Source organism: Lycium ferocissimum, chromosome 7, assembly GCF_029784015.1.
Source record: "Lycium ferocissimum isolate CSIRO_LF1 chromosome 7, AGI_CSIRO_Lferr_CH_V1, whole genome shotgun sequence".
NCBI classification, from domain to species: domain Eukaryota; kingdom Viridiplantae; phylum Streptophyta; class Magnoliopsida; order Solanales; family Solanaceae; genus Lycium; species Lycium ferocissimum.
Window position 1 is genome coordinate 53192256 of NC_081348.1, and position 18481 is coordinate 53210736.

The 18481-nt window shown below is 35.7% G+C and overlaps 1 pseudogene; it reads right to left on the reverse strand.

The window, feature by feature from the left end:
• Positions 1-10188, reverse strand: LOC132065657 (putative disease resistance RPP13-like protein 1; annotated as a pseudogene).
• Between the last annotated feature and the right edge of the window lie 8293 nt (positions 10189-18481).

Consider the following 18481-nt stretch of genomic DNA (forward strand, 5'->3'; position numbering starts at 1 on the left):
TGAGATATATAAGAAGAATTCATGAAGTGCTATTGAGATAAATTTCCAAAGACAATAAACATCCGGTTGACATATATGTGCATGCTAAAATATTACTAGTTCATTAACATTTCTAGAGCAAATTATTTCAATTCCTACCTATACCAGATTTCGTTTTTTATCACCTTTTTTGTTGTCATCTAAAATTAAATTCATCCCGATCTGAAGATGATTCCTCGGCTTCACAGTGCAGTAGATGCTACAGACTGCTCAACAAGATTAAATAAAGGAAAAGAAATTAACCAAAAAGCAAAGGGACCCAAACAAAAATAAAAAGCTACTGAGGAAAAAGAATAACTTACAGCTGTCAGAGTATCATTGGTTTTTTTTATCACAGATATTCCTCATCGATCTCTATGGTGGGAATATGAGCAATATTTGTCCAGCAGTCCCCCTTGTCAAATTCTAGGTGTGGTTTAAGCAATGAGCAGTGGGAAATAGATAATTTAGAGAGGGAATAGGGTTTCCCTTTTACTGGAAGAGATTGGAGATTAGGGCAATTATAGATACGCAGCACATAAAGGGAGGGGGGCAGCGCTGACTCCGGAAAAGATTGGAGATTAGGGCAATTCACAATGACCAGCTTAGAGAGGGAGGAGGACATCCCTTTTACTGGAAGAGATTGGAGATTAGGGCAATTCCTGATGGTCAGCTCAGAGAGCGAGGAGGGCATTCCCGATTCTGGAAGAGATTGGAGTTGATCGCAAGAGGAGATATGTAGATTTTGAAGTGAAGCGAGTCGCAGAAGACCTTCGGTCGGTAGTGATTGGAGCTCATGATGGCCATATAATATTATCTCAGAAAGAGATGACGGAAGCCCTTCTTACAGCAGTGACTGAATTCGAGGTAAAATACCAATAGATAGAAATTCAAGAGAGGTGAGGCTTTTGAGAACTTGGCTACTTAATGTTTTCAGATTGCGTATGCTAAGCCTTAGAATAGAACAAGGCAACTCCCAATTTTCATCAGCAAGAATCTCTTCATCACTGCCATCATGGAATATCCACAACTCTCTGAGACAGGGGAGTTTCTGTAAACGCCACTCCTTTCGGCCATTCACCAGTTTCATGCAATCCTCAATCCGAAGAACTGATAAATTGAAGGGCAATCCTTCTTCAGGAAAGGACTCTATTTCTGGACAATTCCATAGTTTCAGTTCCTTAAGAGATGGAAGGAGTTCCTGCATACGTTATGGCAGCCACTTCAGCTTCTTGCATTCGTAAATAATCAAATTACACAACAATGTCATCTGAGTCTTGCATGCCACAAAAAGTATTTCAAGATTCTCACACGTATAAATATCCAATTTTTCAGTCACGGTGGGAATCAAAAGCCTTACCAGGCTGTGGCAACTGTCTACCCTCAAATAGCGTGCTCTTGGGAACAACTCAGGTAATAAATCATCTATAAAATCACATCCATCTAGATCCAATCTCTCCAGAAACATGTTATTTCCTCTAGATCTCATCTCACTAACTGATGACTCCAATATCAATTTCCTGCAACCAGATATCCTTGTTCTCTTCAAGGTACTCGCCAGAATGCTAATAGGTAAGGAGGTAAGAGAGTAACAATCAGTAACTTCTAATACATCAATCTGATTCATTCCCTGAAGTTGGGATGTAAATAGTTCAGCGTCATCAAAAAGAACTCCAACCTTGGGAGAACCAACAACTTTAAACTCTTTCAAATTTGAAAGTTTGATAGGTGTCTCCAAAATGAGTTCAGGACATTTTAAAATTGTCAATCCTTTTAGAGAACAAAGATTTTCAGGCAACTTCCCAATCAACTTGGGGCAATCTTCAATTGAAAGGTCCTGAAGTGCAGGGAACTCTCCCTTTCCCAGTACATGCCACTGCTTCCACTCCGGCATCTGCACCAATTTAAGCTTCTCAAGAGAGTTAAATGGCTTTTTGGAAGACGAACTACCATAGAATTCTTCAGTCACCTCTGTTATTCGATGCATCCCTCTAATGGCCAGGAATTTCAAAGAAGGAAGTTGTCCTAGTGCTGGCAAGGAATCACAGTCCTTGCAGTTGTTAAGTGACAATTCCACCAGCTTAAGAAACAAATGATCAGCTAGCCAATTTGGAAATTTTGTCCCTCTATATCCACTGATTTGGAGTTTTTTTATGTTTGTATCTGGTTGTAAATCATCAAGTATGTCTCTTTCAGTTTGTGAATTGTTGGCAATACTTCCACTCCACTCCAATGATAACTTTTCAACATGATTCTTCTCCCTCATGTTTACCTTCTGAGCTTCCTCTCTATCAACCACATTTTGCAATTCTAGAATTGATAGAGATCCATACAAGTTATGTACTTCACCCAGATCTCCAATTCTCGAGCCACTTAAACCACCTAGAAGAAATTTAGCTCCCACTAGCACATGGAGGCTTTTCAACTTGCTCAGATGTAGTGGCATGTTCAAGCGAGAAGTGCGGCTAATGTCAAGATGACGCAAGTTGATCAACTTTTCCATCTGAGACGGTAACTTCTCAAGATATCTACAAGAAGACAAGCTAAGTGTCTCTAAGTTATACAGTATACAAATTGAATCGGGCAACTCTTTTATTGCCGTCCAAGAAAGGCCCAAAAGTCTTAAGAGTTTTGATTTGATAAACAAGTCATTAGGCAACTCCTTAATCTGATGACGTGACAACGATAGTGCCCTTAAGGATTTTAGACTTGGCAATATGTTATGCAACACCCTCTTGCTTAGAGAAATTGAACTATCGAGCTCAAAACTTATTTGAAGCAATGTTCTCAGCTGCTCCAATTTGTAGAGGCGTTCAAATTTCTCAAAATCACCATATCTCATGGAATATGATAGGTGTAGACTTTTTTCCAACATATGAGATCCTTCTTTATCTTCCAAATTGATGCAAAATTTTGAAGATGCAATTTGGGCCAAATCATTGACAAGGTCATGCATTAAAAATTCCTCTACATCTCTTTTAGAAGACTTTGGGACCCTTTCGAACAATGATCTTGATCTCAACTCAAGAAAGTATTGGTTGCCTGAATCTTCAAGCATTTCATCCTTTTGCAACCGTTGTACTAGACCATTAGCAATCCACAGTTGAATGACTTGTTCTTTGCAAAATAGATAATCTTTGGGAAATATTGCACGGTAGGAAAAACATCGCTTCAAATGTGTTGGAAGAGCATTGTAGCTCAACATTAGCGCTGGTAATATGCCATTTTCTGGCAGCTCCCATATTTCACTTCTTAAAATGCGTCTCCACCCTTCAACCTCTGATTTGGAGCGTAACATGCCAACAAGTGTCTTTAGAGCTAAGGGCAATCCTTTGCACTTGTGTGATTTGTTTTCCTACCGCTTCAAGTTCTGGATGTTCCTTAGCATCCCTATTTTCAAATGCATGTCTTTTAAATAAAGACCAGGAGACTTCACTAGACAAAGTTCCTACGTTAATTGTCCCACTACCCATCATCAAGGCAACACTCTCCTTACGTGTCGTCACAATGATCTTACTTCCTACATCTCCTTGTACAAAAAGATTTCTCAAGTCATCCCATTCATTATAGTTGTCACTCCACACGTCATCTAGGACAATAAGAAAACTCTTTCCCTTTAGGCTTTCCTTCAATTTGACATGTAGCTGATTAAGATTGTTATCAACCATTAAGTCAAATAAGCCAATTTCTTGAAGTAACCCTTTTGTTATTCTGAAAGCATCATATGTCAGATACACAGATCAAAGCTTTCAACTCAAAACGTTTTCTCACCTTCTCATCATTGTAAACAGCTTTAGCAAGGTCTTGCCAATTCCAGCTATTCCAACAATAGGAATTACAGTTGATTCTTTTCCATTTGCATCGATAGACAATAAACGGTCAACCAATTCCTCTATTTCATTCTGCCTACCAACATATCAGATTCATCAACCACAGAAGTTGAAGATTTTCTTTTTTCTTGTTTACTGGAATCAAGATACTTTGTTAGATCAAGGAGACCGATTTGCATTTGCAACTCCTCCAATATTCCAATGGTGTCTTCCAACTTGTGCTTTATGTTAATAAAGAATTCATCACTCAAGCACAGGTTGAGGTCACTTACCTGAGGGTTGCTTGTTTGTACTTTGAGACCAATCTGAGAAAAAATTTGAGGCTAAATTGAAAGAAACGGAGAGCTCACTTAGATAGAAGAGTTTCAAGTTAATTAAAAATTAAAATTTAATTTTGACACTGACCTTCCACTTTAAGCCTCAAAACTTCATAATTGATTTCTTCCATTAAATTTTCAGCACTGTCCACTGCATCTTGAAGCTCATTAAGCCACTTGCTTACGTATGGATTTTTGATGCCTGCTTATTCTCTGCATCACTTAGCACAGCTTGAAGACCAAACAAAGTCATCCTCAACTTCTTTAACAATCGACCATCATGATTGTCCCTCTGAAACATCTTGAGTAGCTCACCTTGAGGAGCAAGCCTATCGAAAAGAACTTGCAGAACTGAAGAGAGAAATGCACACCCAACTGCCAAGCCGATATCCATTTCTGAAAGCTGCAAAGCAAAACAGGGAACTGCAAAATGATTATAAGAATTTGGATCTAGAAAATTATGTTTCTATCTTAAAATTGTCTCTACTTAGAGCTTTCTTTTACCTATTGAATGCTATCTATGCAGACAAATATGTTTCCTTGACTGTGAGAAATTCTCAATTTTGCTTGAGCTGAAACTTTCAATTTGGCACTTAAATTTCACAAACCAGCTAATCATTTACCATTCAAAGTATACGCCACAATTGATGTGATTAACTGATTATTTAAAAGAGTACATGGTATAAACTCTAGTTCCTTATACTTTATTTTCTTTTAAATAATAAGATAAGATGCTTTCCATCAAGTAATAGTTAACACATCAAGTAGCATTGACTTTGAAGGAGTCAATGTTCATAGCTCCTCAAGTAGGTGTTCAAACACTATCAGCAGTCTATGTTTTTGAGTTTGGGGTAACCCCACCATCATAATGGTGGACTTCATTTATTTTTTTTAAAAAGAGCAAAAGGTCGCATTGACTTTGTATTTTAACATTACCAAGTTGGAAGATATTACGTGTTCTACCTGTTCCCTCGTCATAAAAATAAAATTCAGAATCTTCCCCTCTCGTCATTTCCTTGCCCAGCAAAATTGTTATAATACGTTGATTTTTCTGTTTCTTTTTTTTTGAAAAATTGGATTGAATAGGAGTCTTATTGAAGAGACGTATTTTTAAAAGGAGAAAAGTAGGCCAATCATGAATTCAATTTGTACTAATTAAAATTTATTAGTAATATATAGGAAAAGGGAATACCTACTCAAACTTAGTCTGTACACGGCAAGCACAGTTGAAAAATGTATTTTTCTTAAACAATTACAAGCTGATACCTTCTTCCTTATTAAAAATTGAAACAAGTTTTAATCAACTAATACCGCTTTACAGATTCACGAAACCTTCCTTTCAATTGCTTATTTAGACATTGATTGTTTTTTCTTGAATTAGTTGAATTCTTCTTCTTTTTAAGTTCTCTATTTACGTTCTGAGATTAAGTTTTCTCTTTATGTTCTGAGATTAAGAGATATATGTCATAACTCAAATCAATATACCTTGTAACGTCCCTTGAACCAGTTACATCCGTTAGTTCCTGACTTTCAGTAGGTCGAGCAAACTTTAGGCAATAGAGTGTGAAAATTCAGAAGAATCCAATTTACCCCGTCTTCTGTCGTGTGAGTGTACAAAATTACAGCTCTCATGTGGAAAATTGGCACCGTGCTGGATTTACTAATTGTCAATTTGTTAAGAGCTTCATAGAGCAAAACATAGTGCGAAATATCACAATACAATCTGTGCGACTGTACCACAATATTCATGTTGGCCAAACACTGAATCAGAGTAGAAAAGGCCTGATTTACCATGATTCATCGGATACCAAAATGCATTATACAAAAATAGAAACGGGACGTAGCCAGACAAATGATCAAAGTCGTCACAGGTCTAGTGTCGGGCTTACCACCAAAAGTCTGAAGGTGATGCAAAACGCGCGGACAACATTAACGTTAAATCTAGCAGAACAAATACTAATGAAAAGTTTAACAGCTTTTCCCTTCTCAGATTGAGCAAAGAGACTGTAGATAACAGTCAAATTCACAGAAAACCGCATCAGCATAATTACTTCAAGTCAAAACTCATCCACAGCAAATAGCTGCATCGTGTTGAAATAAAAATTCTACACTGCTTGAAAGAATGTACACAAACGCATAGAACGGTAATTGAAAGAAAGAAGTATTACCTCAGAAATCGCAAGCTTAATATTCCTTCAACTATGCTGCCACAGATCAAAGGGCTGATAATTGCATCAGTTGTTGTCTATCAGAAAGGGAAAAATAGGTAACAAAAGATTTAGAAATCAATAGATCAATCACTAGTTAAATTAACAAAACTACTCAAAAGATCCATCTCTTTACTAAATTTTTTTTATTAAGCAGTTCTCTTACAAGACAGGCAAAAAAGTACCTATCGAAAAAGTTGAGGTTGCGCTAATACAACCATTTATGACTTCATGTTGTGCAGGAAGCGACTGGGACTAGAAACAGAGGAACAAAGAGACCAATAACTTTTGCGATGGAAATAAATGATGCAAAGCAGTCTAGAAGATTAGCATAGAAATCAATTATACAAGCAAAGAGAAGCCTTGAAAATTAATAGACACCATTATTTGGAGAATCACTTACACTTGTCAAATTCCTGAAAAAATAGAAGAAGACAGAGAAGGTCTTAATTTGCTTTTAAACTGTACTCGATATGAAAATTCTTGTAACGCACGTACAAAATTATACAATGCAATACTTTATAAGATGGTCCCATTACACATATTAGTTGGAGTAAAACTTATTTTCGGGTATCAGATAACAAGTTTAATTTCCATCTTAGGCTTAGGCAAAAAGAGAAGAGAGAAATGTAAAAGAAAGGACATTAACATAAAGATTACTTGTCTTATATAAACCATCAGGTCATCTGTACCTGTTGTCGTAGGTATCTTACTTTCAAGATTTCAAATTATTTCCAGAGGCTTGCAGTTACACAATCAAAAGGAAATGAAGAAAAGATATGCCAACTCTCATCATCATCACCATAGAACAAGTATTGTATGGAGGGCCTTGGTGGAACGACTAGCAAGGCAACACAACTTGGCTGGATAAAAGTCTTTCAAGTAAATACAAGAGGTCAAGGATGGATAAATGATGATATCACATCTCTTATATACAAATGATACACTTATAATGTGTGAAGCAAATGAAGAGCAAGTATTGTACCTTGAAGACAGTTTTTATTGTTGTTTGAAGCTATATGAGGTTTACAAGTAAATTATGCAAACAGTCACTTTTTTCTGGTAAATAACACAAGAGCCACTAGGTGACCATCTGGAAAAGTGTAAGAAGACATCTCAAATTGGAAGAAGCAATATTTATCCTTAGGAGAAAGACTATTCTTAATCAATAGTGTGTTGGACGCTCTTTCTATCTATACTACGTCTCTTTTTACAATACCAAGGAAGATAGAAAATGGATGAGTTGAAGAAAGATCTCTCAACCTAGTGAAATGAGACATTGTGACAACAAGGAGTGGGGAAGTCGAAACAGGAGTAAGAAGCCCTATGATACATAGTAAAAATCTTCTTATGAGGTGGCTTTGGAGGTTCTGCAATGTGATCTGAGAAAAATATGGGATAGAAGACTTCTGGATCAGAAAGACTCTAACAAGGCCCCTAACAATGCTTCACATGACTACTGGCAAGAGAAGCATGTTTGACACAACACAATTTACAAAGAAGAGGAATGATAGTCCGCAAGAGGTGTATCCTCTGTGAAGAAGGTTATGATTCATGTATTGCAAGTTTACACAGCTCAGACTTGGTACGTGTTTCTGAATTTTTTTTAACTAAATTGGTGCATGTTGGAAACTCGAAAAGAACTGCTTGTGAGTTGGAAAAGGGAAGGACTTCAAATAGCTCAAGGGCACTTTGGAGCACAGATACTTTGAAGGCGGAAAAGAGAATATTTGTAAAATATAGATGTAAGAACGACAATGTATACGAAGCTGACAGGCTGATAAGTTCCCTCAGTTCATTTCAACAAACTGAATTTTTAGTTATTGTAACTGCACATCCTAAAAATCCCTTAGGTGCTACAAATGATAAATTCTTTATTACTTATAAAAAAATATGTCAATTACTCATATAAGGGGACTTGGTGGACTTCCACATTTAATTTACACTTTACATGTCACAATGCATTTAAGCTAATGTTCTTGTATTCGAAGCAAATACACAAAAAGAGCACTAAAAAAAAATGAAGCAGAAAGTAGTACCTGTTATCAGTTGCATGGCCTTCGGAAAACTTTAGTTTCTGGTGTGACCGTGATGAGCCTGTTCGGCAAATCTACACAAACACAAAATTGACATCATCTAATGAAATGCCTCGCGATCTAACTCCAGACCTAGCTACTAGAATAGATTACAGGAAGCACATATAAATGCTGCACAATTCTTTTATGAATGACATTTGGTAGTAAATTACATGTATCTAATTATGACCAACTACTAGTGCTGGCATCTAGTAAATCATATTGCAATTACTAGACAGTAGAAAATGGGTATTCAAAACTTTTAAACCTGGCAATTGACTGTATTGTCAGCTCAAAATTCATAAACTTCAAACACACTTTATTTTGTTAAGGAAGAAGAATTGAAACCAGAGCTACCTCCATGTTCTAAGTTAGTTGACAACGAATATATGGAGTTCGAGTTTTCGAATAGCGATGACAATTTGTATACCCTATCACTTTTGAGCAAGTTCTATTTCAACAAAGCATCTGGTACTCTTGGATCATATATAAACCTCAAAAAATATATTCTTAACTATTCTAACCGTTCATCTACAGTACACCATATCAATGTCGAACAATTCCTATTTCAACTTCAGGAAAATCACAAATATTCATCCTATGTGGTTGAACTTGTCAGCACCGGTGTTCCTATTATGATTGATGTTACCAAGACTTCAGAAATTGTGATTTATAAATTGCAGTTCTTATTGATTCTGAAATAGATAAAAAAATGATAATACATGACAATAACTAAATAGCACTGAAAATGATATTAATTCCTTGACTTATGATGTGTGCACATATTGGATGGTTGTTTCTCATTAATAGATGGTATGGTATAATGGTGTTGTAAATTAATGATCGTTTGTTGTGGTTTAATAACATTTGTACAATAACTACTCTTAATTAGAAATTAATTTATATATATTAATAGCGGAGTAAAGAATAAAATAAGAACTTTAAAAAATAAATGAGTGGGTCGGTGGTATGGGGGTAGTGGGTGGTAGGGTGGGGGTAAGTGGTTGTGGGGGTGGGGTTAGGTGGTTGACTTATGATGTGTGCGGGGGTGAGTGATAGGGTGGGGCAGGGGTGGGTGGGATTGGGGGTGGGGGTAGGGTGAATGATGGAGGGTGGGCTATAATGGACAAATGAAATACATAATCATGAAAAAATTATTTAATATTTTCATGGTTATATAATAGAATGAATTACGGGTTTACAATACCATACCACATAATTTTAAAAAGAAATAAAGCAGTACATAATGAACCACGGAAAACCACCATCCAAACAGGGGTAAGGGAAACTCACATTATTTATTAATATCAAAAGAGCAGTAATATTTGATTTCCAAGATGAGTGGAAAACAGTCAAAATATCAAAAGTGATGTACCTCCTAAATAAGCCTCCCAGGAAGCTCAATTGCCATCTTTTTCAGCTTGTTTAATTGCATCGGATGCCATTTCTTTTGCGGGGATAAAAAGGACATTGTATCTCAGCGATAGCATAGCCGAATAAACCAAGCAGTGAAATATTCACTTCTTATTTTCTGCGTGAAGCATGCATGACTTCATTAGGCTCACAAATATTCTCTCTCACCAACTTCTTGAGCAAGTCAACCGCCTCTTCGACATTATTTTCGGCAAAAAATCCCCTTATTAGAGTGGTAATGTGACAACATCAAATGAAACGCCATTCTTGAAGTAAACGGGTAACACCGAAAATCCAAAATCAGCACGGCGTATCAGGCAATAATTGGTCGTTATGATATTCAAGATGAAACAATTAATTAGGATACCCAATTTCTGCATTTCCTGAAAAAGTGAAATGACAGCAGAATAATGCTTCATATGTAGCATAGTCTTAAATAATTTACAGAAGTGAAGGAAGAGGCTTTGTTGTAACCATTTGATGGAAGAGAGTAACAGCATCATGTAAACACTTGACCTTCTCAAGATTGATGTTTACTCCAATGGATTTATTAGTATTACTATTGCAAGAATGAATAAGTTCTTGTTGTAATTGCCGAACAAGAATAATGGGGAATATTAAAGAAAGAGACTAATATAAATGTTACCACTTTCGAATTGGTGTGCCATAATCTTGTACAAAAAAAGGGTTAGATTCACCGAGAAAAGGCATAAATAGTCACTTATCTATATAAGTAAGTCTAAAATTCCTCCCTTAACTATACATTTATCGATTTTTATCCTTTAACTATTTAAAAACTTATCAAATTTAATCTCGTTTATTTTTATACAAACAAATAAGTACAAACCCATAAACCTGGTGGAGATTAATGTTAAACCATTCTTCAAACCTCGTCTCTCTCTCTCTCCCCGCTTTTTTCCTCTCTATTCTTTAACTTTCAACTTTTTTCCTCAAGTTCTCTCTCGCTTTTTGAATCGACGGAGTCTTTTCGATTGTGTAAAAAAAAAAAAATTGAAAGATTCCCGTAGATTTTTTTTTTTTTTGAAAATTAAAGAATGAAATGTAGGAACTTGAAATCGAACCCGGGTATGTTCCTTGGCATTAAAGGACTTTACCACTAGACTACTGATATTCTTTGTTCATATACTTACATTGATTTAATTTATACTGTTTTTTTGCTCTAAAAACCAACGGACTCAGTCGGTTTTTTTTATAAAAAAATTAAAAATAAAAATAAAAGACCGACGGACTCCATCGATTTATTTTAGAAAATAATTATATTTTTTCGCGCATTTTTGCGCAAAAAATAACCGACGCAGTCCGTCAGTTTTCTTAAAAAAGAAGATTTAAAAAAATTATTGAAAAAGCCGACGGAATCCGTTGGTTTTTCCGTCGATTTTTGCCAGTTTTTTAGTAGTGTTTGAAAAGAACGGTTACAGAAATTGTGTGCCTGAGTTTATCTTTTCGAATTTCAGAGACTCGAGAGCGACACCAGTGCCAGAATGCTCTTTTTTCTTCTTTTTTTTTTTTTTTTTTTTTTTTTTGTTAACAAGAGGAACTTGAGAAAAAGAAGGGGGGAGAGAGAGAGAGAGATACAGGTTTGAGGAATGGTTTAACATTAATCTCGCGGAGGTTTATGCGTTTGTACGCTGTTTGTATAAAAAATAGACGGAGACCAAATTTGATAAGTTTTTGAATAGTTAAAGGACTAAAACCGGTAAGTATATAGTTAAGGGACCATTTTACACCTACTCCCATAAATAAGGGACTATTTATGGCCTTTTCTCTAGATTCACCACTTACGTTTTTGGCTGAGAGCTGAGACTAATCCTTTGAAGTTACTCACTCCGTCCATTTTTACTTGTCTTATATATTAAACGGAAAAGGGCCAAATATATCCTTGTACTATCGGAAAAGGGTCAAATGTAACCCTCGTTATACTTTGGATTCAAATATATCCCTACAGTTATACTTTGGGCACAAATATACCCCTCCACCGTTAAAATTGACTAAGGTGGAACCCAATCCCACATGACATTAATATTTTAATAAAATAAATGTCATGTGGCATGCCACGTCACTAGTCAAACACAATTACCTCCACCCCTCTCCTTCCATATCATCTTTCACCATTAGCACCTCCCCCTCCACCACTGCTACACCATTATGCCACCACTATTTTCACAAACTCGAAAGGTAGAAGAAATTATAATTCTTCAAATTTTCTCTTAATAAATATAGTTATGAATCCTTCAAATTAACCAAGTAAGAAGGATTGGAGAAAAACTGAAAGTCAATATCCTAATGATTAGGAAAAGTCAATATTGGGAACACAGGAATTAAACCCAGTTGACCTTCCGCCCATTCCTAATCAATCTACTTGTATTTGGGATATGTCTGTCTTGTATTGATATCTGAAGCAAAACCCATCTGACGAAATTAAGAGAACAACTGGAGTGTGAGTTGTTTTAGTGTGTGTGATAATACATCAGAGGAGGAAAAGAAAAGGAAACCAAAGGCAATAGCTACACAAGTGATGAGAAATTAGAGCTGTGAAAATAACTCATATATTTATCATCCAACACTAAAGAAAATGATTAGGAAAATTCAATTGAAGCATTATAATTTCTTCTGCCTTTTGAGTTTGTGAAAATGGTGGTGGCATAATGGTGTTGCAGTGATGGAGGGGGAGGGGCTGATGGTGAAAGATGATATGGAAGGAGAAAGGTGGAGGTAATTGGGATTGATTAGTGATGTGGCATGCCACATCGCATTTATTTTATTAAAATATTAATGTCACGTGGGATTAGGTTTCACCTTAGTCAATTTTAACGGTGAAAAGGTATATTTGTGCCCAAAGTATAACTGTAGGGGTATATTTGGACCCAAAGTATAACGAGGGGTATATTTGGCCCTTTTCTGATAGTACAGGGGTATATTTGGCCCTTTTCCGTATATTGAAAAGGCTGAAGTTATCGACGGACCCTTTAACTTGTCCGTATATTTCATTTAGGCCTTCCAACTGAGACCCTACCATCTGAACCCTCCAACACCATTTTTACTGTGCCACTTGGACACAAAATTAATATGCAGTCAAAAATAAAGGGCGTGTAACTCACACGCGGATGAGGTGGCTGAAGGACGAACAGAACAATGACATTTGGCATGTGGGCCCAAAATAATAAATAAATTTTGAATTAAGAAAAAGAAAACTAATATAAAACTTATTTAACTAATAAAAAAATTATTTCAGAATAAAAAAGTAAAAACCTGTTTTCTTACACCCCACCCACCCCTGCCCTTTCTTCTTCCCCCCTCCTGTCGGCCGGCTTCTCACCGGAAACGTTTAGACCCACCAGGCCATTGAAAAAAAAAAAAAGTTTGTTGATTGTTGCAATTGAAAAGTTTAGACCCACCATGCTACCACCATTAATGACCGCTTGGTATTTCTCCAATTTTAAGTTTTTGAAAAACAATTTGTTTTTTGGTTCTCAAATTTATGCTTTTTGGAGTTCAATTGTTTTTAGATTTTTGGCTATTGGAGCTTTCTTACTGTATTCTTGAGTTTTAGGTTGCCTTGAAACAATGATTTGGATAGATTTTGTTTTAGGTATTACTCTTCAATTTTTAGGTTTAGGCAGCCATTTTTATGGCATTTGAATGCAAGGTATTATTTCATGTGCTATTATAACAATTTTTCTCTTCTGGGTTTTGTTTTTCAAAATTGGTGGTCGAGGGAGCTCCGGTGAGCTCGCCGGAGAAGCTTGGGTCTTTTGGACAAGGCAGTGAAAGAAAAATAAAGGAAAATATTGGCATCTCACGCCCTTTTGGTGGAATGTAATGCACACACTTTGCCACCTCAACAATTGTGTCCAAGTGGTACAGTAAAAATGGTGTTGATGGGTTCAGATGATAGGGATCTCAGCTGGAGGGTCTAAATAGAATATACAGACAAGTTGGAGGGTCTGTCGATGACTTCAGCCTATTAAAAATAAAATATCCCCTTTTACTTTTGTAGTTTAGAAAATTAAGAGATAATTTATCATTTTATATATATTTTATCTTTATTGCTCCCTTTGCATCAAAAATAGTGTCCACTTATCAAATCAAGAAAATATTAACCTTATTTTTTCAAACTTCCACTTATCAAATCAAGAAAATATTAACCTTATTCAAATCAAGAAAATATTAACCTTATTTTTTCAGACTTGCCCCTATTAAGTGTTATGTGATCAAATTTCAATACCTATTTAATTAGGGGCAGTTTAGTCAGATTATCTATTTTTTTTCTAGGAGTTAGTATTTCTTAAGGGTTGTGTAAATGGCTAAGTGGACACTCTTTTTTATCCGACTGGAGTACTAATTATTGAGTTGGAAACTTCAACGGAACCACTTTTAAGTATGTTTACATGGGTTCATTTATTAGACCAGAATTTAGGGTGATGTATGTTTTATTGGGTTCAACTATTAGATGCCTCAGTAATAATTAAGGGTGATGTAGTAAATTATGATTTTATTTATAGCTCCTTAAGAGGCGTACCAAGTCCATACAAGACAAGTTAAAATGGACGGAGTGAGTAAAATTTTATCTGACCGTGCAATTTATATTTCAAAATTCTTTTAAAAATGTGAAAATTTCATAATTTGTGAAAAGGCTAAGAGTCTGTTTGGCTTAGTTGATTAAAAGTAGTTGATAAGTATTAAGTATTGATAAGTATTTTTTTTGTGCTGAAACTGATTTAATAAATAAGTAGTTACGAATTTGGATAAAAGTGCTGAAATTGATAATCAGCCGCTGAAGTATATGGTAAAAATGTGCTAATGAGCACCGTTTCTGTTAAAATGACTTAGTTATCCTTATAATTGTTTATACTACCAAGAATATATTAGTATAATATTTTTTATTTCAATTTGACTAAAACACAAATTAAATTGCGTCTCAATCTGCTTTTAGTTTTAAATTGATTAGATAAGATCATTATTGTATAAATAAAAGTTCTTTTCTAATAAGCTATAATAAAAAAAAATTATAATTTAAATATTACCCGAAAAAAAAAAAAAAACAAGTCTGGTGTCTTCTTTCTTTTTGTCTCAGTGAATGATAAGTTCATTAATTAATGTTGTTGAAATTTTCCTTTTTTTTAGTTTCAAAATATATGATTGAACTTACGTTATGCGATAATCTCAAAAATTAAACATTAAAATAAATGAAAAAAATTAAAGCAGCCCTTTGAAAAAGTTACACTCATAGCTGCAAAGTGCAAACACACAGACATGGCGGAAGAATGCATTGGTGTTTCGAAAGGGGTCGTGATTTAAAAAGGGGAAGACTGAAGTTACGAAGAGGGTAAGGGTTTTGTTTTACTAAGGATATTTTAGGAACTACAAACGATAATTAAGGATAAAATTGTAAAAAATTTGGTCAAACTAAAATTGATTGTAAGCGGAAAAGTTATAAGTTGGGAATGTCGAACTTATGCGTTATGATTGATTTTGGCTTATAAGCAGTTGACTTTAAGAACTTTAATATTTACCGAACGCATAGATAAATCAAAAAGTGTTTATAAGTTAGTTTGACCAGCTTATAAGCTTAGCCAAACACCCTCTAAATACCTAGAAGCCCCATAAACTTGGCACTCAAACTTAATCAGTGACCAGATAGACACTTGAACTTGATAAAAGTGTGTCTAATGCTGGCAAAATGAGCTCATATTTTGTTAACCCGCTCAATCCACCCATATTTTAGGAGGTCGAATGAATGATACTTTAGGTCTTCAACATATATTTTACCCGTAGAAATATGGTATTTACGGTTAAAATATGGGTAATATACGGGTTAGTCACACAGTCTTCTACAACTTTCAGATACTTCAAGCCTCACGTACTGTTCCCAATTTCCACGATCGTCTCTTCCAGTATAATGCATTTATAGGAGTATGAATTTAACCCGTAACTGTATTAGGATATTTTGCAGGAAATATTTTTGACAATTTAGTTGTGACGTCAAGTCAATTTTAGAGTATCAACTGTGATTAATTTGGAATCTATAATTAGATTGAGAAATAATTTGTTGCAAGCAGAGAAGAAAACAGAGAAAATTCTAAGAGAAGCTAAATTCTAAGGCTACACTAATTAGCTTAGATAGGATTTTCATTGATACTATGCAAATGGGAATAACAACCCATATATAATGCTTGACATAGTACAGGACAAACTAGTATAACTAACTCCACCTGTCAGCCAATAATAAAACGACAACTCAGATGCTAGGGAATAACAAATATAAAAGACTTAAGGGACTAAGCTGTATTTTCTACTAACTTATTCTACAGCTGTAAATAACTAACTTAACTACCGGGTATTACTCTTGAAGCATGAAGTACAGCTTTCTAATCTCCTTTCTCTGCAATTGCATCATTCCTTCCCCCTTAAGAGATTCCTTGTCCTCAAGGAATAAAAGAAGGAAACCTGGTCAGAAAGCATGGTAATATTCCCATGTAGCTCCATCTTCAGTCAACTGATCCCAATGAACCAAAACTCGTGCAACAATTTCGTTTCCTTTTTGCACCATTCCAGAATCTTCAAGGGTTTAGGACTATAAGGACTTGTGAGTTCTACTACTGGGGGTTGAGTAATGGTTCAAGGCCCTGATGGCAAGGTTTAAGTTGAGATACATGAATTGGAGCTTATAGCAACAACTGGGCAGGTAGGGCCAATTTGTAGCCACAACTCCCACTCTCTTTAGTATCATGTACGGCCCATAATACCTAGAAGTGAGTTTAGTGAAATGGTGACCAGACATGGTTATTTGTCTATAGGGTTTTATCTTCAAACACACCCAATCTCCTTTCTGATGCTATCTATCTGTTCTGTGCTTGTTGGGCTTGCTCAGCCATTCTGCGTTGAGTTCTTGTCAAGTGGTATTTAAGCAGTTGTAATTTTAATTCTCTGGTAAGTAAGCTTTTATCCACCTCCTCTAATGAAGAATCCCCTGCCATATAAGGTAGATGAAGGGGTGGGGTTTAACCATACGAGGCCTCAAAAGGAGTAGTCTTTATAGAATTATAAAGGGGTGGGGTTGACCATACGAGGCCTCAAAAGAAGTAGTCTGTATAGAATTATGAAAGGAGGTATTATACCACCATTTCTGCATAAGCTAGATACATGAACCAGTCAGATTGTGAATCAGAATAGAAGCACCTCAAATAGGTCTCCAAACATCTATTCACAACCTCAGTTTGTCCATCTGTTTGAGGATGGCAGGCAGTTGAGGTATTAAGAGTGACCTCCAACATGGAAAATAGTTCTTGCCACATCTTGCTAGTGAACATTAGGTCTCTATCACTAATGATATCCTCAGGATCCCATGAAGTTTATAAATGTGCTCCATAAACAGCTTAGCAGTGTCTCCAGTTGAATAAGGATGTGACAATGCCACAAAGTGTGCATACTTAATCAACATATCCAATAGATTTTCCTTTGGACTTAGGAAACCCTTCTATAACACCTTGCTTATGCTGCTCCAAGCCAATGCGACAGTACCTTGAGAGGTTGTAATAACCCTGCTAAAGTCAGTTATCATACGTTTTTCTTTGACAACTAGCCAGTTTTCTGTAGGTGTTGTCAATGCCAGAGTGACCTCCTAATGTAGAATCATGCCAAAGTTTGATGAGATCCTTCCTTAGTTGTAAATCAGGGCCTATCACCCATCCACCTTTCTTCCTTAGTTGCTCATTCACAAATGTGAACTCCTTTTTGTCATAGTTTTCACATTTCAGTTGTTGGATTATTTCTTGAAGTTCAGGACCCAACTCCCAACTCTTCATAATCACATCCAACAAATCTGATATGACAGTACATAGTGTCAGTGCTCTAATTCCACCAGTGGCATTCTAGATAAAGCATTAGCTGCTCTATTCTCTTTCCCTTTCTTATACTCAATGCAAAAATCATATCGCATTAACTTAGCTATCCATTTTAATTATGAACCAGTATGCAATTTCTACTTTAATAGAAACTTAAGAGCTTTTGATCTGTTTTAACCACAAATGGTTTCCCAATTAAGTATTGTGACTACCTGTTTACTGCCATGACTAAGTTCAACAACTCCTTATCATACACAGATAAGGAGTGGTGTTGAATTGAAATCCCTTTACTGAGAAAAGCCACTGGTTGCCCAGACTGTATCAATCTTTTTGCCCCAATGCCTATATTGCAGGTATCTGTTTCTACCACAAAGGTTATGTTGAAATTTGGAAGGATCAATACAAGTGCAGAAGTAAGAGCTCTTTTTAACTTGTCAAATGCTTCCCTGACCTTATCATTCCAACTTAAATTGTCCTTTGTTAACAACTTAGTTAGAGGTTTGCTGATGATTCCATGAGACTTGATAAATCTCCTGTAATAGCCAGATAACCCCATAAATCCCCTCAATTGCTTAATTGTACTTGGTTCTGGTCTGTTTTGTACAACTTCAATCTTCTTTGGGTCTGTAGCCACCCCATTTGTTGAAATATAGTGACCCAGATATACTATCTTTGATCCAGCAAATACACATTTGCTCGTTTATCCAACAACGAATTTTCATCAATATATCAAAAGTGACTTTGAGGTGATACAAA